Source organism: Dama dama, chromosome 5 (genome assembly GCF_033118175.1).
Source record: "Dama dama isolate Ldn47 chromosome 5, ASM3311817v1, whole genome shotgun sequence".
NCBI classification, from domain to species: Eukaryota; Metazoa; Chordata; class Mammalia; order Artiodactyla; family Cervidae; genus Dama; species Dama dama.
Window position 1 is genome coordinate 22,363,707 of NC_083685.1, and position 23,366 is coordinate 22,387,072.

Here is a 23,366-nt window from a genome sequence, read left to right on the forward strand (position 1 = left end):
ATCTTTTTGTACAGTTCTTCTGTGTATTCTTGCCACCTCTTCTTAATATCTTCTGCTTCTGTTAGGTCCCTACCATTTCTGTCCTTTATTGAGCCCATCTTTGCTTGAAATGTTCCCTTGGTATCCCTAATTTTCTTGAAGAGATCTCTAGTCTTTCCCATTCTGTTGTTTTCCTCTATTTCTTTGCATTGATCGCTGAGAAAGGCTTTCTTATCCCTCTTTGCTATTCTTTGGAACTCTGCATTCAAATGGGTATATCTTTGCTTTTCTCCTTTGCTTTTTGCTTCTCTTCTTCTCACAGCTATTTGTAAGGCCTCCTCGGGCAGCCATTTTGCTTTTTCTCATTTCTTTTTCTTGGGAGTGGTCTTGATTCCTATCTCCTGTACAGTGTCATGAACCTCTGTCCATTGTTCATCAGGCACTCTGTCTATCAGATCTAGTCCCTTAAATCTATTTCTTACTTCCACTGTACTGTCATAAGGGATTTGATTTAGGTCATACTGTGGTTTTAGATTCTGAAATGTATCAGTTGATGGAAATAACTGGATTTCCTGGGGTGTGATGGGCATACTCTTCTGTGAGAGGTTGGGAGAGGGGCATGTGGTGATCCAGGCTGCAGAAGAGGATTCAGACTTCACTCCTGCCGAGTGGCTTCCCAGCCTGAGCATGCTTAGGACTGCAAGTAAGGTTGTCCAGGTTGCATACTGCTCAAGGGCATGGCCACAGCCATGTCATCCACACCCCAGACATTTCAGAGTTGGGAATTAAGTAGGACAGTTGTATAGCAGATGGCAGTTAAGTGCCTCGCTTTAACAAAATCGGTATATTATCATAATTTTCTGAGGGATGGATGAGGTACCATCTTTTAATTTGCATCAAGCTCTCTGTGGATTAACAATAGTTTTTCTGCACTGAATGTTTTTTTAGGGCATGTATTATTTCCTGCAATTATCCAGACTTGTTATTCATTCAACACTTGTTTCTCAGTTGTGTTCAATTCTTTGTGACCGAATGGACTGTAGCCCACCAGGCTTCTCTCTCCATGGGGATTCTCCAGGCAAGAATAGTGGAGTGGGTTGCCATGCCCTTCTACAGGGGATCTTCCCAACCCAGGGATCGAACCCAGGTCTCCTGCCTTGCAGGCAGATTCTTTACCATCTGAGCCACCAGGGAAGCTTATAAATACTGGAGTGGGTAGCCTCTCCCTTCTCCAGGGGATCTTCCCAACCCAAGAATCAAACTGGGGTCTCCTGCATTGTAGGTGGATTCTTTACCAACTGAGCTATGAGGGAAGCCCCAGTCAACACTTACCAAATATTAAATGAGCATCTATTATATGTCAGCCCCAGGGCAAGGCCTGTAGGATGCAGTGAAGAGGGAAAGGAGCAAAAAGCATCATCCTTCCATCCTAACCAGGAAGTCACTTGTGAAACAACCAAGGACATACTTGATTATGTGATCACAGTTGTGGCAGGTGCTGTAACGGGCAAGTCTGCGGTGTTGTTACAGGAGCATATAATGGATGGGGGTGAGCAGGTCTGCTGAGGGCCCAGGGGAGGCTCTGAAGGTTGATGGGGACCATGGTGGTAGGTGAGGTTGGACAGTGTGGGGGAGAGGAGGGTCTGTAGAAGGAAAGGTGAAGGCTGAAGGCTTCCTAGAGACGCATCCCAACAAGTAAGGTGAGTGTACATAGGACATGAACAGCATGTTAAATAAAACTGAATAACATAAGGAGAAAATGATTTCCTTTCAGTTCTCTTTCAACCTTTGATTAGGTCAAGAACTGAGTCTCACTTGGATTCTACTATTTTTTAACAGTTCTTTAGGAATTTGCTCATTTTTACTAGGAAAACAGTGAGTTTTTTGCCAAATCCCTGGACAGGCAACAGTATCCAAATGTCATTTAATAATAGCACTTTGTTTTAATTACAGGTAGCCTTGGCTTTGCAGGGTGGTGTCAGACCATGTCAATGACCCAGCAGACTGAAACCGTGCAAAGCAATCTTATTAATCAATGGGAGGAATTGTGTTTGTTTTGTGACCTTTAAAAAGTTTTGTCAGAACATTAAAAACACTCTCATTGTTGATTAGAAAATATATAGGGAAATGAAAAAAGACAGTAAAAGTAATATTGATTTGGTACATTGGTAATTTAAAACAGTAGCAACATTGAGAAAGTGTTTTATTTCTTTGTATAAAACTTATCAAGAGCAGTTTGAGCAGCATTTATCTTCTCTTTGTTTGACTTAGGATTTGAAGAGAGCATCTTTTCCATGCTTTGACAGATTGTCACGCTCATTAGGTCTTGAATCAGCTTCTCACATTTTATCCTTTGCACTTTCAATGTTGTGAAAGATCTCTGAAATTTTTTAATGTGGGATTGGTTGGCTGGTGTCATTTCCTCTGTGGCATCTTTGATCTCTTTGTTACAACTACTTTTTTCATTTATGTTGATATTCGCCTTTATTAAGCTCCTCTAACTGCATAGCTCTAGTTTCTTGACTCTGATAGTGTCAACATTGCCCCCATCACCCAGGTATTTCTTCTATGATTCCATCCACATTTTATTTTCATTTTACTTTCAGCATCAGTGCTTTTCATTTCTGTGTTGCACTTTGATCTCTGTTGGCCCATCCCACCTTTTGATGATCCATTTTGGCAGGGGGTCTTATCACTGAGAGACAAGGAAACAGCACACTTTCATGCTTTGCTCTCTGGGTATGAACTGAATAACAGATGCAGTTATCAGTCACCAACAGACTGTGAAGTAATTGATGTAATTGGTCACTCATCATGATATCCATCTGTTTGTTTATGTAGTGATTTGTGAGCTGAAGAGCTGGCAAATTTAAAGAGCTGGTTAGAAGTTTGTACTTGGTACATTTACTCGGGTGAATAGAGGAGATCTTGGTAACTGAAAAATGAACCGTGTTTTAGGGGAGATTCAGGATATTTAACTAAACTGTGGTAATTGACATCTGTGCATAGTGGAACTTTGCAAGGTGAGGACTACCTGTTTTTTAGGTTTGAGGTACAGTGGATATACAATATTATATAAGTTTCAGGTGTACAACATAGTAATTCACAATTTTAAAGGTTATATTCCAGCTCTGAATATTTAGTTTTGTTTCTTTCTACCTGTGGCATGTAATGCTGACCCTTGCCATTTATGTTACAGAAAACATCTTTTTAAAAAATTCCATGATATCACTTATATTTGACACAAATAAACTAATCTGCAAAGCAGAAACAAATTCACAGGCGTAGAAAACAGACTTGTGGCTGTGGAGAAGGGAGGTGAGGGAGGGATGGACTGAGAGTTTGGGATTAGCACGTGCAAACTATCATATGTAGGATGGATAAACCACAAGGTCTCACTGTATAGCACAGGAACTGTATTCAGTAGCCTGTGATTAACCACAGTGGAAAAATATGAAAAAGAATATATATATACACATATATATATATATATATGAATTGCTTTGCTGTCCACCAGAAAGTGACACAACATTGATTATAAATCAACTATACTTCAATAAATTTAAAAAGAAAACACTTTTTAAAAATATGATTAAGTAAAAATCCTATAAAATGTAAGTTGAGTCAAAGAAATATTGACTACAGCACATGATGATGGCAAACATTTAAGGGCTATGCATGAAAGGCCATAGTTTGGGGAATGCTGCTTGGGTACCAGTGGCTGAACACAGGAGTGGTTGTGGTCCCTAAAGCAATGTCTCAAGGAATACAGATGACTTTCTCTACTCTCTTCCCCAAATACCACCTACAGGGCTGTCTTGGGCAGATCTAGATACTGGTTGCTAGTGTCCCTTCCTTCAAATTGCAAGATATAAGAATAAAGCTACAAAGAAACATGAAGTTATTCTATGCATATTTCTTTGTAATATCATGATTTATCCTTAGGCCGATTTATAGAGACCCCAAACATTTTTCCTCCTTAATAGCCACATAATATGCCCATAGGATGGGCATCATTTATTTAATCAATTTTCTTTTGTTAGACATTTAGGTTGTTTTCCTTTCCTTCCACTCCCCCCTCCTTTTCTCTCTCTCCCTCTTTCTTTCCTTTTTCCTTCCTTCCTTTTCTTTCTCACCTCACATTTTTGCACTACAAGCAGTAGTGCAACAAGTAACTTTTTACAGATCCTTATTACTGGGATTGCTGAATCTAAGAACAGTGGATTGTTAATTATAAATGATATTTCCAGGCCCATATCCCCATCAGCAGCATATGAAAGGATCTGTTGTGTCTCTTCTTTGCCAACACCACATATTTTCATTCTTGACAATGTTGGCAACATGACTGGGGAGTGGAAGAGTTGATTTCTTAGGTTTCTAGCAAGTTCAGTGTTCTGTGGTTTCCTCACTGGAAAATTCAGGCATCTGCATGTCAAAATGGGGTTGATTGTTTACCATTACAGAAAGTTTCTTTCCTTTGAAAAAGGATTGGGCTTTGTTCCTTAAAAAGCCATTGTTTTGATGTTGTCAAACATTTGTCAACACATGCTTTGAAGCATTTAACTTAAGTGTCTGTGAAGAAAAAAGGAGTGCTTGAGAGGATAATTGTGAAGATATAAGACATTGAGTTGAATTGTTATCCATCTCAGTCTTTTTGGATGAGCAGAATCATTCCTGTTACAATTCAGAACTTCCCCTCTGAGCAATTCCATGGACAAAGTCTCAGGGGAAGGAGGCATGATAGTCAATTTCACTATGACAAAAAGATGCATGCGGCAATTGAGGAAAATAAGCATTTGAGATCCCTATCTGCAACCTTTATCTATATCATCCTGCTGAGGTTATGGAGTCCAGTCTTCATGTTTGGAATCCTCTCTATTTTAAAGCCTGTAGGCACTCAGTAACAAAGCTTCAAAAATATATAAAGCAAAAACTTTTATAGCTGAGAGGATAAATAAATAAATCTACAATTATAATTGAAGGTTTTAACCCTTCTCCCTCAGTAATTGCTAGAACCAGTAGGCAGACATTCAGTAAGTGGGATCTTGAGAAAATAAATCATTTATCCAAGTCCATTCAGGAAGTGGAAGGTCCAGGATTCCAGGTCAAGAAAGACCTCACAGTATTCTCTTAACTACAGTGCTACACTGCAAATATACCCATTCCCTTACTGAAATAAGTAATTACAAAAGTGCCCCAGTAGAAATATCACCCCAGAAGAGAAGGCATAGGTTCCTGTTCTGGGAAGATTTCATAACCAGTTCTGAGACCTTGGGCAGGCCAGGTGCCCTCTTGGAGACTCTGTTTCCTCCTCTGTATGATGGAAATGGTCCTAACTTCCCTGCTTACCTCCCAGGGAAGCTGTGAATTTCTTGACATAAAGGTGGTATGAATGGCATGGGTGCTATGGAAGTGAAGTCACAATTACTTTCAGGGGAGGGAACTGTCAAGTGTAATTAGGAGAAAAAATTGATTGGAGCCTACTGTGCGGTAACCCCAGGGCTCTGTTATGCATGAGAGTGTTGGTTTGGTCTCTAATGGAGACTGATGTCCTAAGTGAGGATCCCTCTCTTAATTAGGCAGTAACTGTATTTAGGCCAGTACTGACTACATTGTTTCAGAGTCTACCTGCAAATGATAAGAGAGGGGAGCATGTGGTTGACTCCGTTTGTGAGAAGTCACTGAAAAGGACTTCATTTCCTGCCACCTTCTTACACACAACACAAGGAAGTCAGTCTCAATTCAGAGGCATGGAATGAAGCTTACAACAGAGTCTGTAAAGGCTTTGGATCAGCCAGGAGCCTACCTTTACAAGTTATAGAAGCCTGATCTGATTGGACCAGCCAGGGATCATGTGCCAGTCCTTGAACCAATGGTTGGGGCAGGAGAAATGATTGGCTGTAGACCTGGGTCCCAGGCTGCATTTCGGTAAGGAGATGGCCATCAGCCCTGTGGGAAGAACAGAGGCTGAGAGGGGTCAGTGGTCAAGTTCCTAGGATGGAAGAGAATCAGAGCTGACTTGGGTACCAGTGCTATGGCATAGCCAGTATCCTTCCTGGAATAATAAGTCACTCTGTTCTGTCTCTCTTTGGGGTTTCGATGGCACTTCAAAAATAATTTCCAAAATCCATTATGACATATCAATGTAGGAATTAGATTACCTCTGGGCTTCAGTGAACATTGCATGTTCTAAATTACTGGGTTCAGTAACTGTCTCTTTGCTTAAGTCATGCTTCACCCACCTTCCCAGTATCAAAAACAGCTCCTTAATTGAAGTGTCAAGTAAAGGCATAGATTTTTTTTCTTTGTCTAGTAATAGGATAAGCTCAAATCAAATACTGAAAACTGCTTGTCTAGGGAACCCCTTTCAAAAGGAATTGAGAAGAATTTGTATGCACAAGCAAATCTGAAGGAAATTGCTCCCTGTTGAACAACTAAACAACAAAACAAACAAAAATTCGTAACTATGCTTATTTTTCTTTTCTGGAGGAGACAGGCAGAGCCTCCAGCCACTTCTTCATTCACACTGTTTGGTCACCTTCTGCTCATGCATAACCTGAGCATGGGGTTACACAACAGCATCTCAGAACTTCCATCTGCTTAGACCTGGTGTCCCAGCTAGTGAAGTGTGTGCGTTGACATCACTGGTGTGGAAAGCGGCTTTCTTTCTTCTTATATTTGTTTATCTATTAGATGTCATCGGGTCTTAGTTGTGGCACATGAGATCTTCATTGTCTCATGTGCAATCTTTAATTGCCTCACACCAGATTCTCTAGTTGTAGTGCTTGGCCTCAGTGGTTGTGACATGTGGGCCTAGTTGCTCTGCAGCATGTGAAATCTTAGTTCCCTAATCAGGGATTGAACCTGACTGAGTCCCCTGCACCACACAGTGGAAAGTGGTTTTCTGCAGACAGCTGAGTTAATACTGCTTCTCTCTCTTAGAAATGTCCCAGCATTGTTTTCTGATTCTTTGAAAGCAAAAATGAAACTTTTTGATCTTCTAGGGTGTGTGTGTACTGAATATAATGATTCCTGCTTAGAGGTAAGGGGGTGTAGGCAATAGACAATTGCTTGTTTTGCAATTTGAATTTATTATGAAAGTGGGGGAAAAACCCACCCTACTGGTTTTCCCAAAGTAGTGAGGGATTTGTTTGTTAAAGAATGAGAAAGTTTGAACTTTTCTCAATACAGGTGAGGGCCAGAGTTTTGTCATTGTTTTCCCTGTAACACAAAGGTTGGGGCTGGTCACCTTATTTTCTACACTCAACAGTGCAACAGGAGACAAGCCAGGTAGTGGATTGAAGAGTATCTCCGAAAAAGATATGTCCAAGTTCTGACCCCCCCCACCTGTTATTGTGACCTTATTTGGAAATAGGGTTTTTGCATATGTAATTAAATCAAGCATCTCAAGAAGAGATTATCTTGGCTGGTAAATTCAGCAACCAATGTTCTTATGGGGAGAAAAAGAGCAAGATTTAAGGCACACAGATTCAGAGAAGAAACACAGAACAGATGGCCATGTGAAGATGGAGGCAGGGATTAGAGTGATGCTAGGACTGCAAGGAGATCCAACCAGTCCATCCTAAAGGAATTCAGTCCTGAATATTCATTAGAAGGACTGATGCTGAAGCTGAAACTCCAATACTTTGGCCACCTCATGCGAAGAGTTGACTCATTGGAAAAGACCCTGATGCTGGGAGGGATTGGGGGCAGGAGGAGAAGGGGACAACAGAGGATGGGATGGCTGGATGGCATCACCGACTTGATGGGCACGGGTTTGGGTAAACTCCTGGTGATGGATAGGGAGGCCTGGCGTGCTGCAATTCATGGGATCACAGAGTCAGACACGACTGAGCAACTGAACTGAACTGAACCACAAGCCAAGGGGTGCCTAGAGCTGCCCAGAGCTGGAAGAGGTAAGTAAGAGTCCTGCCCTAGGGCCTTGGAGGGAGCGTAGCCCTGTCAAAATGTTGATTTCAGACTTCTGATTGATAGGTCTGTGAGAGAATTAATTCCTGCTATTTTAAATTATCAGGTTTGTGGTAATTTGTTATGGCAGCACTAGAAAACAATACAAGCCCAATATGGTCTTAAAGATTCTGGCAAAGAGATAAGGCAGCTGGATTTGATATAACACAACTAGGAAAGCAAAAATAGGTTTGCAGCCAGCAGTTCCATTAATTTGAGTCCTGGGACATTAATTCGTAAATGCTGGGGCAACACTTCAGAGTGACTTTGAATTTTAATATAGTAAACTGCTTGTTTTACATGTTAATCTTAATTATTTACATAGGGAAAGATGGTGAATAATTTATCAAATAGATTGAAAGAATGGCTTCTATCCTGACATCATACATTTCCTCTTGTCAGGTTCAGTGTGGAAAATACAGAGAATAGGATGTAATTTTCATTGAGTTCTTTCAGCCTTTAGAAATTCTAAAATGCCTTGAGAAAAAAATGTGGGTTTTTGGGTCATGTCTGCTTATGATAACTTGGGGCTTCTCTTCTTTACCAGACAGAGTTCATGGAAATTTCTTAGATAAGTTCTTCCAAAGTGAGTTTTCTTGATAGGAGGACTCAGGGTTAAAGTGCCTATAAAACTAATTCAGATTTTGTCTTTCCAAGGAGGTGACTTTCTACTTTACACTTCTCCCAAGTCATCCTGTGTAGACTAGAGTTCCGGTAAATACCAAATAAATTGGTATTTATTAAGTTTGTTCAAACATCTGTAATGACTTCAGGCTGATGTCAGATTCTGAGCATTCAAAACACACACAAAAGCATATCCAAGAGATAACCATGTGAACTAGGAAACCATGCATGAAGAGGAGGCATTTATAAGGCACTATTGGGACATATTTGAGGAAACTGTTAATTTTTACAGGGAACTGTCATCTGGGGAGGCTTTGCATAGGAGACAACTCTTTGTTGTTATTCAGTCACTAAATCATGTCTGACTCTTTGCAGTCTCGTGGACTGCAGAACATCAGGCGTCCCTGTCCTTCACTATCTCTTGGAGTTTGCTCAAACTCATGTTCATTGAGTCAATGATGCCATCCAACCATCTCATCCTCTTTCACCCTCTTCTCCTCCTGCCTTCAGTCTTTCCCAGTATCAGGGTCTTTTCCAATGAGTTGGCTCTTCATATCAGGTGGCCAATTTATTGGAGCTTCAGCTTCAGCATCAGTCCTTCCAGTGAATATTCAGGATTTTTCTGGAGAGTCTTCTCCAGCATGAAGAGGATGCATTTATAAGGCACTATTGGGACATGTTTGAGAAATCAACTTTTTTTTTTACAGGGGACTGTTGCCTGGGGAGGCTTTGCATAGGGGACAACTCTTTGGTAGGGTATTGAAGGAAGAGTGAAGTTTCTCCGTGAAAAAAAAAATAAGATGGAAGTAATAAAACCAGTAACTAGGTTTCACTGAGCAGCTACCAAGGGCCAGGCAGTGTTCCAAATGTTTTAAATGTGTTACATTAATTAAACCTCATGGCTACTTTCTGAGGCATAGGTATAGTTATTGACCACCTTTTACAGATAAGGACACTGACTCTGAATGTGTTTCAATGACTTTCCCAAGGGACATAGGTCAGATGGGGAGCAGGAGGTCTGGCTCCCCAGCCCAGCTTGGAACCATTATGCCACAGTGGGTAGAAGAGGGAAATGTGGGAAAAGGGGAAGTTGGTAACCCCGTGAGTGAGTTGTTAAGAGAGTGTATGAGTTTTATCCACCCAAAGACAGTATGTGACACGTGACCAGCTGCTGCAGTGTGAGGAACTTCCTGGACCTTGGACTTTGGTTCTTTCACACAGTAGGGTCAGCAGTGGACTGACCATTGGAAAATGGACCCAGATGAATCCTTTCTCATTCGTTTGCTTTTCTTCTAACAACTGTTTATTGCATAAAGATAAATACCAGGGATGCAGCAACGAGCAATCAGAAAATGAAATCTAGTTTTTTGCTATGTTTTTTGAGGGATAAAGTGTATGTTCAGTAAAACTCATTTTATAATTTGATAGGTTTTAGGAGTAACTAGGTCACCACCATCACAATGAAGAGATGGGACATTTCCATCAGCCCCCAAAGTTCCTTCTTGTCTTTCTGTAACCAACTTTCCCTACCACATCTTTGGTGACTGCTGATCTACCTTCTATCACTATAATTTTGCCTTTTGTTTTCCTCCAGAGTTTTAAGTTAGTAGAGTTATACAGTATATATGACTTCCCTTATTGTTTTGCAGTTCATCCACATTTTCACGTGTATCAGTGGTTTGTTGCCAAATATTATTCCATCATATGGCTGTGCCATAATCTGTTTATCCATTCCCCATTTAATGGATATGTAACTTGTTTCTGGCTTTTGGCTCTTATGAATAAATCTTCTATGTTACTGTAGGGTATAAGTTTTTATTTACCTTGGGTAAGCACTCAATAATCATTCCATTGTCTTTTAACTTTGATATTTTCTGTGTATAATCCCCCCACCCCATATTCATAACTCCATCATTTTCACAATTTCTGAGTCTTTTGTTTTGATTGATTTTCCTCCTGGTTACCTGACACGTCTTAAAAAATATTTTTTTATTTGATTTTTGGCTGCACTGGGTCTTCATTGCTGCACATGGGCTTTCTCTGGTTGCAGTGAGTGGGAGCTACTCTCTGTTGCTGTGTGCAGGCTTCTTATTGTGGTGGCTTCCTTTGTGGAGCACAGACTAGGTGCAAAGGCTTCGGTGGTTGCAGACTGTGGGCTCTAGAGGGCAGGCTCAGTAGTTGTGGAACATGTGCTTCGTTGCTCCAGGGGTCAAACCTGTGTCCCCTGCATTGGTGGACGGATTCTTACCCACTGCACCACCAGGGAAGTCCTACTTTGATACCTTTTGATTTCCTTCCATACATGGTGACTTTTACCTTGTTGAGTGCCGGGTCTTGCTACATTCCTTTAAATGGTGCTGACTTTGTTCTGGCATGCGGTTAAGTTTCTTTTTTTAAAAAAATAAATAACTTGGGAAACATGGCTCTTTTAAAAAAAAAAATACTATTTACTTATTTGTTTTTGACTGCACTGGATCTTCACTGCTGCGCGAGCGTTTCTCTAGTTGTGGTGCATGGGTCTTTCATCGCAATAGCCTCTCTTGTTTCGGAGTACAGGCTCTAGGACACGTGGGCTTCAGTAGTTGTGGCTCCTGGGCTCTAGAGCACAGGCTCAGTAGTTGTGGCACACAGACCTAGTCGCTGCAAGGCATGTGGGATCTTCCTGGATTAGGAATCAAACCCATGTCTTCTGTATTGACAGGTGGGTTCTTTACCACTGAGCCACCAGGGAAACCCAGTTAAGTTTCTTGCAGATAAATTTGATTCATTTGAGGCTGCCTTTAAGCTTTGTTAGGGAAGATCAAGAGCAGCCTTTACTTGGGTACTTTAGCCCTACTGTCTTGGCTTGACCATTCCAAATTTTCTGTCCAGTGCCTCTTATACTGCAAACTCTCCAGTCTGGCTGGTGGGGACGTGGACTCTTTTTACCTCCATGTGATTTCTGGAATTGTTCAGTTTACTGCTTTCTGAAATTTTCTCTTTGGCCTTGCATGCACAGACGAGTACAATCAGCCTTCTCTATTTGCAGTTCCGATATCCCTGGATTCAACCAACCTCAAATGAAAAATATTTGAAAAAAAAATTCCATAAATTTCCAGAAAGCAAAGCTTGAATTTGCTGCACATCAGCAACTGCTTACATAACACTTACATTGTATTGGGTATTATAAGTTTAATCTGGAGATGACTTAACATCCATGAGAAGATGTTGATAGGCAAAGACTCTGCTATTTTATATAAGAGACTTGAGCATCCACAGATTTTGGTACCCTGGGGAGGGGAGATGCTGGAACCAAGCCCCTGTGGATCTTAAGGGACGAGGTCATGAGTCAGAGACCCCAGGGCCCCCCTGCAGGTCTCAAAGATTCTTCCTCTGTACAGCAGCCCCTTGTCTTTGACAACCTGCCTCACAAATACTAGTTGCTTCAACCTCTCTGAACTCTAATTTCTGTTTTCTCAGCTCAATGAAACTGTAGAGTTTTATTTGAATTTATCTTCCTATGATAATCAAGGGACTCATCTTATTTTTAAAAAATAATTTCTACCCATTTTCTAATTGACAGTTGTTTTATGTATTTTATCTGATTTTCTAGTTTCAGCAGATGGAGCAATTCTGGGTCATTAGTGGAAACAGAAGCCCAGGAATTAAGCTTTAATGAATAAGGTTGGTCATAAACAAGTAAAGGAGTTAAAAAAATTTCCAATTTGTGGTACTTTCTATAAAATGAAATAATGTGTAGAAATAGTGCAGGGGAGAGAAGAGTCAAAAAATACCCTCCCTGTTAGTATTAATGAGACAGAACACGTTAAGTGCTCAGCATTCTACTGACATGGAGTGTTTTATGATTTTCATATTGCTATTATTCTATTTTTGTGGTTCATGTTAAAGTTTATTTATGTGTTTACTTATTTTTATTTTTAATTAATGTATATATATTTTGTGTTGTTAGTTCAGATGTACAGCACAGTGATACAGTTTATATATATATAAAGAGAGTTTTTCAGATTTGTTTTGCCTTAGATCTCTCCCTGTTCTATATATTGGGTCCTTGTTGATATTATTCTTACTAATCTAATAACACAGTGGATAAGGGTGCAGACTCAAGAGTGAGGTTTTCTGGGGTTTAGTAGTATAATCTCTACAGTATAATGAGATGCTTACTCTATTAGTCAAAAATTGTAGTAATAGAAATTCAAGTGTATTTTTTTGTGCCTTTGCATTTTCATCTGCAAAATGGAGATGAGAGTTCCTTCTCACAGATTTGCTCTGTGAATTAAACAAGCAGAAATATGTAAGGTATACATGTTACCAAGTCCAACCTCATACTGCTCGCCACATGACAGGTCCATAAATAGAGAGATGAATTGTTGGGGCGAAGCATAGAGGCTTTTTTCACAAAGTCCACAGACTGAGAAGATGGTGAATGAGAGTCCCGAAGAACCAAATTACCCGAGTTAAAATTCAGGCTTCTATTATACTAAAAAGGGAGGAGGTGTGGTTGGTCTTCGCAAATTTCTTGGTGTCAGAATCTTTTGGAGTTTTTGTTTTTGGCCATACTGTGAAGCATGTGGGATCTTAGTTCCCTGATTAGGGACTGAACCCCTGCCTCCTGCATTAGGAGTATGGAATCTTAACCACTAAACTTCCAGGAAAGCCCCAGCACTAAGCTTTACCTCAGGAACAGTTTTTCTCACTAGTGCCATCAGATCTGGTTTCAATTTTAATTGAATAGATGTCATTTACTTGCTGGGTTTCTGGCAAATGGAAGTTGTGTTAAATTTTAATTTAACACAAGTAGCTCAAGTTGGTTGAGAAGGTCCCCCTCCTCCACCATGCCCCAGACAACAAAGAAACACTATTTACACGTTACAGTTATAATTAAGGACGTGCTAATAGTTAAGTAGAGGAATGAATTGGAGAAAGCACATATAATTACTATTCAGTGTTGGAGCTGAGAGGTGTGAATAAGCAGGACCCACCTGAACTGGGGGAAACGGAAGAAGCAGGAAAGCCTGAGGGTGGAACTTAATCTCTCTGCTCTGTCTGCCTCCCTGCCTACCTCCCTCGTTGTCGCTAGTACTGTCTCTGTGTCTCCAAGCTTCGTGTGTGCTGTCGCACCCTCTCTGTCTGGCTTTTTTCAGACTTAGGTGTTTTCTTTGTTTTCTCTCTTTCTCTCTCTTACTCTCTGTTTTGCTCAGTTCCCAGGCTGTGTATTCTCTCTTTGACTCTCACATCTTTTTTTTTATTAGTTGAAGGCTAATTACTTTACAATATTGTAGTGGTTTTTGCCATACATTGACATGAATCAGCCATGGATTTACATGTGTTCCCCATCCTGATCCCCCTTCCCGCCTCCCTCTCCATCCCATCTCTCTGGGTCTTCCCAGTGCACCAGCCCTGAGCACTTGTCTCATGCATCCAACCTGGGCTGGTGATCTGTTTCACCCTTGACAGTATGCTTGTTTCAATGCTGTTCTCTCAGAACATCCCACCCTCGCCTTCTCCCATAGAGTCCCAAAGTCTCTTCTGTACATCTGTGTCTCTTTTTCTGTTTTGCATATAGGGTTATCGTTACCGTCTTTTTAAATTCCATATATATGTGTTAGTATACTGTATTGGTCTTTATCTTTCTGGCTTACTTCACTCTGTATAATGGGCTCCAGTTTCCTCCATCTCATTAGAACTGATTCAAATGAATTCTTTTTAATGGCTGAGTAATATTTCATTGTGTATTTGTACCATAGCTTCCTTATCCATTCATCTGCTGATGGGCATCTAGGTTGCTTCCAACTCTCACATCTTTGGAAGGCTTCAGCTACATTTGCAATCTTCCAGCACCCCAGGCAGTGCAGGAGGGTCACAGGAAGAAAAGAAACCTGCTCCCTGTCCCATGGAGTTTAGTCTCTTCCTGGCTTTAATTGATTCAGTCCCCATTCCCTGTAGAACCTCCCTCCCTACATGAAGATGTAGGGATTCCCCCACTGGTATCCTGTTGTGTCAGACCTGGAGATGAACATGACTGTGAGACCCACTGCACAAACCATCTTCCCTGTATGTGGCCCCTAATCATGTACATTAAGTAGCATTTTCCACCTCATGCTCTTGGTTGCCTGGTGTAATGAGATTGCCCTGGCCATTAGGTGATGCCTGATAGAAGTTACTTCCAAATTGTTTCCGCCTCTTCCCTCAAAGCTCCCACCCAGAAGATGCCTGGAGAGTGTTTTCACAGACACACATTTTATTGACCCTCTCTGAGTGCTATCCTGTTTGAGATAACTATCCTCGTGTTAGTCAGGGATTCACAAAGAGCTGGGTTTTGAAATCACTTACTGCTTTGTGGATAATAAATGGTCAGAATCCAAAAATAGCCATCAAGAGGGGAAGAACTGGGCTGATTTCAGAGTTATATAATACAACAGTGGGATTGAAAACCATCCCTTCGGTTGGAGCCAACATCTTGCTTGTCTCTGAGCGAAGTTTACACCTGTCTTGCCGTTTTAGGTGTCAGTAGTCAAGGTGTCTGAACACAGAATAGGGTCAGAGTCCTGTTTAGAGACTGGCATCCCTGTGCCAGGGGCCAGAGGTTGGAAGAGTGTGATTCAGAACCTTATAAGCTGGGGGAGAGGCTGGAATGGAACATACCAGAAGTCACACATGGTCATGGCTTGGGGCTTTGGGGCTACTTGGATGTTTCTACTAAAATGTAATCTTCACATTTGTATAACATCTTTTGATAAGTTTTAAAATCAAAGCCTTTACAAATCTATCTTATATCCTTAAAGCTTTTGAGTGAAGCCAAAAAATGGATTGTTAGCTCTATCCTACAGGTGAGGGGCTGGGAGTAGAGCTGACAAGGCAGCCTGGGCAGCGGGCTTTGGTTCATATCCTCAACTGGGATGCTCAGCAGAAGAGTGATTCTGGCCAAATAGAGGAACGCTTTCCAGTAGTCATGTATGGATGTGAGAGTTGGATGGTGAAGAAAGCTGAGCACCTAAGAATTGATGCTTTTGAACTGTGGTATTGGAGAAGACTCTTGAGAGTCCCTTGGACTGCAAGGAGATCCACCCAGTCCATCCTAAAGGAGATCAGTCCTGGGTGTTCATTGGAAGGACTGATGCTGAAGCTGAAACTCCAATACTCTGGTCACCTCATGTGAAAAGCTGACTCATTTGAAAAGACCCTGATGCTGGGAAAGATTGAAGGCAGGAGGAGAAGGGGACAACAGAGGATGAGATGGTTGAATGGCATCACCGACTCAAAGGACATGAGTTTGAGTATACTCCGGGAGTTGGTGATGGACAGGGAGGCCTGGTGTGCTGCTGTCCGTGGGGTCACAAAGAGTTGGACATGACTGAGTGACTGAACTGAACTGAACTGAACTTCTAGCTTTGGTTTCCCTGTTTGTAAAATAAGAATGAAAATAGTAATCCTTCAATAGGGATATTTGAGGATTAAATGAGATTAGTAAGAGCAATTAATACTTATCAAATGTTTATGATGTACCAGATTCTACTCTGTACTGCTGTTTTGTAATTAGATGTTAATTCATATTTTACTATGTTTGTTGTAATTATGCATTATTATGAATGGATAATGCATGTAAATCATTTATCACAGTGCTGGACACTTAGATCTAAGTATTTAAGGAAATTATTTGTCCTAAATTATGTTCATTAGGCACTTATCACATCTTCTATCTTTATTCACTGATTTGTTTTTATTGTTGGCTCTTTTGGATTTTCATATTATTTAAAACTTTCCCAGGGACTTCCCTGGTTGTCCAGTGCTTGAGAATCTGCCTTCCAACGCAGGGGACAAGGGTTCAATCCCTGTTCAGGGAACTAACATCCCACTTGCCACAAATAAGACACAATACAGCCAAAAAAAAAAAAATTAAAAAAACTTTTCTGTGAGTCTGAATAAATGCATTTTCCAAATAGTTTCACCAAAATTCCCCAAATATTAACATTTTCTTTACACAAACACACATTATTACTGTTTCCATGAAATATTTGAGAGTTGTACACATGTTGATCCTTTATCTGTACACACTTCAGTGTGAATTTTCCCCAAACTTTTTTTATAAATAGAGTGAAATGATAAAAATCAGGAAATTAATATTGATACTAAGAACTACGTGGTCCCCAGACCTTATTCAAATTTCATCGATTGTCCCACCAACACTTATTAAAGTAAAATAAATGTATTTTTTTATCTTTGGGGATCTAATCTAGGATCACATATACCTTTGTTGTGTCTCTTAATTTCCTTTACTGTGGAAGTTTCTCAGTCTTTGTCTTTCAGGCTATGATATACTTGAAATATACAGACCAGCTATTTTGTAGAATGCTTCATAATTTGGATTTGTCTGCTGTTTCTTTATTATTAGAGTCACTTTTTTTGTGGAGAGGAGAGCACTTCAGAAAATGTTGCTTCCTCTTCAGGACATACGACATCTCTTTATCTCATTCAGTTCAGTTCAGTTCAGTCACTCAGTCGTGTCCGACTCTCTGTGACCCCATGAACCGCAGCATGCCAGGCCTCCCTGTCCATCACCAACTCCCAGAGTCTACCCAAACCCATGTCCATGGAGTCGGTGATGCCATTCCAGCCATCTCATCCTCTGTTGTCCCCTTCTCCTCCTGCCTTCAATCTTTCCCAGCATCAGGGTCTTTTCAAATGAGTCAGCTTTTCACATGAGGTGACCAGAGTATTGGAGTTTCAGCTTCAGCATCAGTCCTTCCAATGAACACCCAGGACTGATCTCCTTTAGGATGGACTGGGTGGATCTCCTTGCAGTCCAAGGGACTCTCAAGAGTCTTCTCCAACACCACAGTTCAAAAGCATCAATTCTTAGGTGCTCAGCTTTCTTCACCATCCAACTCTCACATCCATACATGACTACTGTAAAAACCGTAGTGATGTTATCTTTGATCACATAGATAATATGATGTATCTAACTTTCGGTATCACAAGGTTACTTTTTTTCTATTTGAAATGAATAAGTCTCTTACACAGAGGTACATTGACACTCTACGAATATCCTCTCTCTTATCATACTTTTAATCATCAGTAGCATCAATACATGTATGATTGTATGATTCCTACAATGATAGTAATAAATGGTGGTTGCCTGATGATATATTCTAATTTCATCATTCTTTTTTACATGTATTAGTTGGACTTTTACCCCATGGGTGAGGTTTTCTTTCTTCTCTGTTTGTTTATATCAGTATGGATTCAATAGCTTGTTACATATTATATATAATATATATTAAGTTATATTATTATGATTGGCAATTACAGTTATTTGTAGTGTTATAAAATTGTTCCAGGTTGGCCACTGGAAGCCGTTCAAGCTGTCTCCCTGGGTCCTTTGATATTTGTTTTGATCACTTTATTACCTTCTGGGTGGACAATATATTTTAGGCTCATTGTCTGGGTACTTTCTGACCCTCAGTCCTAGAATCACCCATTTCTCTAAGGACCTGTTTCCTTTCTTGAAGAATGATGTTTAGAACTAAAGTCTCGGTCTCGGTTCAGTTCAGTTCAGTTGCTCAGTCATGTCCGACTCTTTGAGACCCCATGAATCACAGCATGCCAGGCCTCCCTGTCCATCACCAACTCCCTGAGTCCACCCAAACCCATGTTCATTGAGTCGGTGATGCCATCCAACCATCTCATCCTCTGTTGTCCCCTTCTCCTCCTGCCTTCAATCTTTCCCAGCATCAGGGTCTTTTCCAATGAGTCAGCTCTTCACATCAGGTGGCCAAAGTATTGGAGTTTCAGCTTCAACATCACTCCTTCCAATGAACACCCAGGACTGATCTCCTTTAGGATGGACTGGTTGGATCTCCTTGCAGTCCAAGGGACTCTCAAGAGTCTTCTCCAACACCACAGTTCAAAAGCATCAATTGTTAGGTGCTCAGCTTTCTTCACCATCCAACTCTCACATCCATACATGACCACTGGAAAAACCATAGCTTTGACTAGATGGACCTTTGTTGACAATGTAATGTCTCTGCTTTTTAATATGCTATCTAGGTTGGTCATAACTTTCCTTCCAAGGAGTGAGCATCTTTTAATTTCATGGCTGCAATCACCATCTGCAGTGGTTTTGGAGCCCCAAAAAATAAAGTCTGACACTCTTTCCACTGTTTCCCCATCTATTTCCCATGAAGTGATGGGACCAGATGCCATGATCTTAGTTTTCTGAATGTTGAGCTTTAAGCCAACTGTTTCACTCTCCTCTTTCATTTTCATCAAGAGGCTTTATGTTCCTCTTCACTTTCTGCCATTAGGGTGGTGTCATCTCCATATCTGAGGTTATTGATATTTCTCCCAGCAATCTTGATTCCAGCTTGTGCTTCCTCCAGCCCAGCATTTCTCATGATGTACTCTGCATAGAAGTTAAATAAGCAGGGTGACAACATACAGCCTCGACGTACTCCTTTTCCTATTTGGAACCAGTCTGTTGTTCCATGTCCAGTTCTAACTGTTGCTTCCTGACCTGCATACAGGTTTCTCAAGAGGCAGGTCAGGTGGTCTGGTATTCCCATCTCTTTCAGAATTTTCCACAGTTTATTGTGACCCACACAGTCAAAGGCTTTGGCGTAGTCAATAAAGCAGAAATAGATGTTTTTCTTGAACTCTCTTGCTTTTTCGATGATCCAGCAGATGGTGGCAATTTGATCTCTGGTTTCTCTGCCTTTTCTAAAACCAGCTTGAACATCTGGGAAGTTCATGGTTCATGTATTGCTGAAGCCTGGGTTGGAGAATTTTAAGGATCACTTTACTAGGTGTTGATTGTTAAGCCATCATTGTCTGTATCTAAGTTCTCTCAGTGAATGGAACTAGAAAAATCATATTACATACCCATACCTACATTTACATACATATAAACATACCTACACCTGCATTTCCCAGGAGTTCATGCTGGTGTTTCTAATTCTGACTCATGACCACACAGTTCACTCTTCTTTCCATTTTTAAACTCAACTTCTCTAGCAATGAGAAACCTGGCTCTCATTATCCAACATACATTATTTGCTCCATCCTACAGTACACTTTCCAGTACTCTTGCCTGGAAAATCCCATGGACAGAGGAGCCTGGTGGGCTGCAGTCCACAGGGTCGCTACGAGTCGGACACGACTGAGCGACTTCAGTTTCACTTTTCAGTTTCATGCATTGGAGGAGGAAATGGCAACCCACTCCAGTATTCTTGCCTGGAGAATCCCAGGGACAGGGGAGCCTGGTGGGCTGCCGTCTATGGGGTTGCACAGAGTCGGACACGACTGAAGTGACTTAGCAGCAGCAGCAAAGTACACTGAAGCAGTTTTGGAATTGCTAAACCATACTGCTGTGGAAAACAAACCTAACTAGAATTCGATATGCGTTTACAGTTATTTTTATCTTTAGTCTGAGAGTATATAGTCAGAATAATGTGCTGAAAAGTTATATACAACTCCTAGATTTTCATAGCTGAAAACAATGGAGTTTTATTCTTTAAAAAAAAAAATAGATGAGAAGCTTTCAGAAATCATTAGATGTTTTCTTAAGCCCATTAACTTTTCCTTGAGATCTACACAAAAATTCTGTTTCGATATGTATATATGTGTCGGGGGATTGTGTAATTTCCTTGGTTCTGTCTCATCACAACAAAAATTTGAAGTGATGGACCAGCATTAAAGCCCTCGGATAGGCCGTGTCACAGCTCTTGGGCAGATCAGTGTTACAGCTCCATGTTGCAGCTCAGTTTTATTTGGAAAATACATCCTCAAGGCATGAGGGCATGCCGACCCAAAAGACACAAAGAGAAGAGAGAGACCCCCCCGCCCTTTGGCTCCTCTTTTTATGTTTTTTTCCTCCTCCCCCTGAGCTTGCCCTATGTAAATGGGGCTAACCAGGAGTGCTGTTTGTTCTACCTGAGGTCCTCACTCCGGTCCTCGGATCTTCCTTAGTTCTATTTTGGCGGGCTTTTCCCTTCCTTGTCTTTTAGCCACTGCCATTTTGCACTTCTTTTTCCTATTCTAACTACCTAACATATGGATAAGAAATTTTTTTTATTGAAGTTTGATTGATTCACAGCATTATGTTAGTTTCAGATGTTTAGCAAAGTGATTCAATTATACATATGTATTTTCAGATTTTTTCCATTATAGGTTATTATAATACAAGATACTGAATATGTGTGACATCGTATGGTGTTTGTCCTTCTCTTTCCGACCTCACTATGTATGACAGCCTCTGGGTCCATCTGTGTTGCTGCTGCCCTTCCCTAGTTTGTTGTAGTTGTTGTGGGAGTAGTTTAATGACTCTTGTGAACAAATTCTTTAAAGTTTCTATTCTTTGTTGCATGTGGCCACTGAATTCTTTGTTTGGTTAGCTTGGTGGTCAGCCAACGATTGGACAGGGATTTCCTTAGGCATCTGGAATCAAAGTGTCACCATCTTTACCAAGGGCCTCTTTTTAAAGAATTTTATTTATTTTTTGATTTTTGGTCACACCACATGGCATGTGGGATCTTAATTCCCTAGCAGGAATTCATCTCACACCCCCTGCATTAGAAGGCAGAGTCTTAACCCCTGGTTAAACCCTGGACCACCAGGGAAATCCCACAAGGGTTTCTTTGAATGTGTTGGGACACACTTTCAATCCTCAGTCAGGCATTAGACAGCTCTGCCGTAGCTTTCACTTCCTGCTTCTCTATAATGTCAAAATCAACCAGGGGCAAGAGCTGAGAGCCTTCTCAGGTCTTCCTGGGCATGCACACAGTCCTATGTATAAGCGTGGTCTTACAGATTCCCCAGAATATGTGTTAGCATTTCAGAGCCCCTCTGGCAATTCTGTTCCTCATCTTTTCTTATTAAACTTTTTGATGAGTCTGCTGTTTGTCACAGCTGTCATCCACTGCTTCAGGCAGCTAGCTATGAAATTAACTAATTGCCTGTAATTGCTTTAAACAAATACCTTTAGTAAAAAGCTTTTCACAGAGTAATATTCCATGGTGTATATGTACCACAGTTTCCTTATCCATTCGTCTGCTGATGGGCATCTAGAGAATGAACTCAGAGTCTGGTCAGATACAAAAAGTTTTGCAAATGAAATTTTCTAGGAAATACCAGACAAGTCAAGTAACGGCAATTCTTTGGGAATGAAGTTTTGAAAGATCTCCATCCCTGATCTGCTGTCTTCCATGGCTTTCAGATAGTGGTATTTTTCTGTGAAAGTGGGCTGTCATTTTTCAAAGCTACTACTGAGCTGGACAGTAGGGAATGGGAGTAAATTAAGTTAAAACGCCACGAAATTCTGTTTTTACCAAGATTCAGCCATTTTTCTTGAATAAATGCTCTCTTGGCTGCACAAGCCTTTGTTTTATTTCTCGAGTTCTGAAAAAGTGGATTTTTACTTTTTTGGCCAATTTTTAAATTTCTTTCACAGAGGACTTTTCACATGTCCTTACTTTGCCATTTTTATAGATGCCACACTAATGTGCCATGTTAATGGAAACTTATCTTCATAAAGGAATATAAATATGCTCTCAAGACATAAAACCTAGAGCTGGAACTAATAGGAACAGAATTAAAGAGGAGCATTTTGATAGGTGGTGAATTTTTAGCAATCTCTGGCACCAGGGGATGATTTAAATGTAATATTTAACAAGACAAATTGCTTTCTCATTGTGCCAGAGGCAGGTAGAAACTGCCTTTGGGATTTTTGAAAGGCTGTTTGTTGGTGGACACTGGAAAACATGGTTGCAAAAATCTCAGCCACACATGAGAAAGCTAAAGAAGGAAATGTGGTTGCAAATATATTTGAAATAAAAGCAACAAGCTCTGAAGATTGATTGTGATTTGTTATGAAACATAAAATCACCTACCTTGAAACCCAGTTTGGGAAAATTATTATAGTGTCTTTAAAGGCTGTGAGCTTCAGGGTAGAGACTGATATTTATTTTTATCTTTTCTCTTTCCCTAGAACCCAACATGGTGTCTAATCTCTTGTGTACTAGTCAAGACTTTCAGTTGCAGTTTCAAATTAAAACTGGCTTAAATAAAATAGTTTATTTTGTATCTCTAAATTTCCAAAGATAACAGACACAGATGTAGCCAGATTCAGGAACCCAGAAATTTTTCCCAGGAATCTGTTTCTTTTTCTTACTGTTGTCTTTGATTTCCTTTGGGTTTCATTCTTGAATCAGTCTTTTTGGACATGGGGCTAGAATACCTTGATGGACCACATTTGGTTCATCTGCTCATTTGTGAAGCCTGATTTAATGGCGTGGGTCAGCACCATCCAAGTCACATTCATGGATAGGAGAGCGGGACCCTTGGGGAGTTCACAACCTAATGAGTAGCCAGAGATTAAAACGTAAACACAAAATAAATATACAGTGACAGCTATGGTTATTACCTTGCAGGACAGACTAGATGCTACAACAGATGATAATACAGTGCTAACTCACACTGTAACTGGCAGAAAAAGCCCCATTTCTCCAAAGAAGTGGACATGGAAGGATGTCCATGAAGGATGGAAGCAACAGTGAGGCATATTTGGGGTTGGAGACCTCTGCGTGTGTAAGGGCAGAAGGCATGAATGGGGTTTACTCTTGGAAGAACAGAAAAGACCTCTGTGAGGCTTGACTGATGACGGACAGCAGGAATGGGGCAAGAGGGAACTAGGGAGGTGGACAAAGGTCAGGTCCCTACACATCTGTGAGTTTGGACTTCATCTTAAGAACCCTAGGATGCTTTCAAAGAGTTTTAATCTAGGAGAGAAATTATCTGAATTCTAT

At 40.7% G+C, this 23,366-nt stretch overlaps 1 protein-coding gene across 1 annotated transcript in view; it reads left to right on the forward strand.

The window, feature by feature from the left end:
* TMEM132B (transmembrane protein 132B) overlaps window positions 1-23,366 on the forward strand; it is a 383,545-nt gene that overhangs the window by 319,361 nt on the left and 40,818 nt on the right. The gene's annotated exons all lie outside the window — the stretch shown is intronic.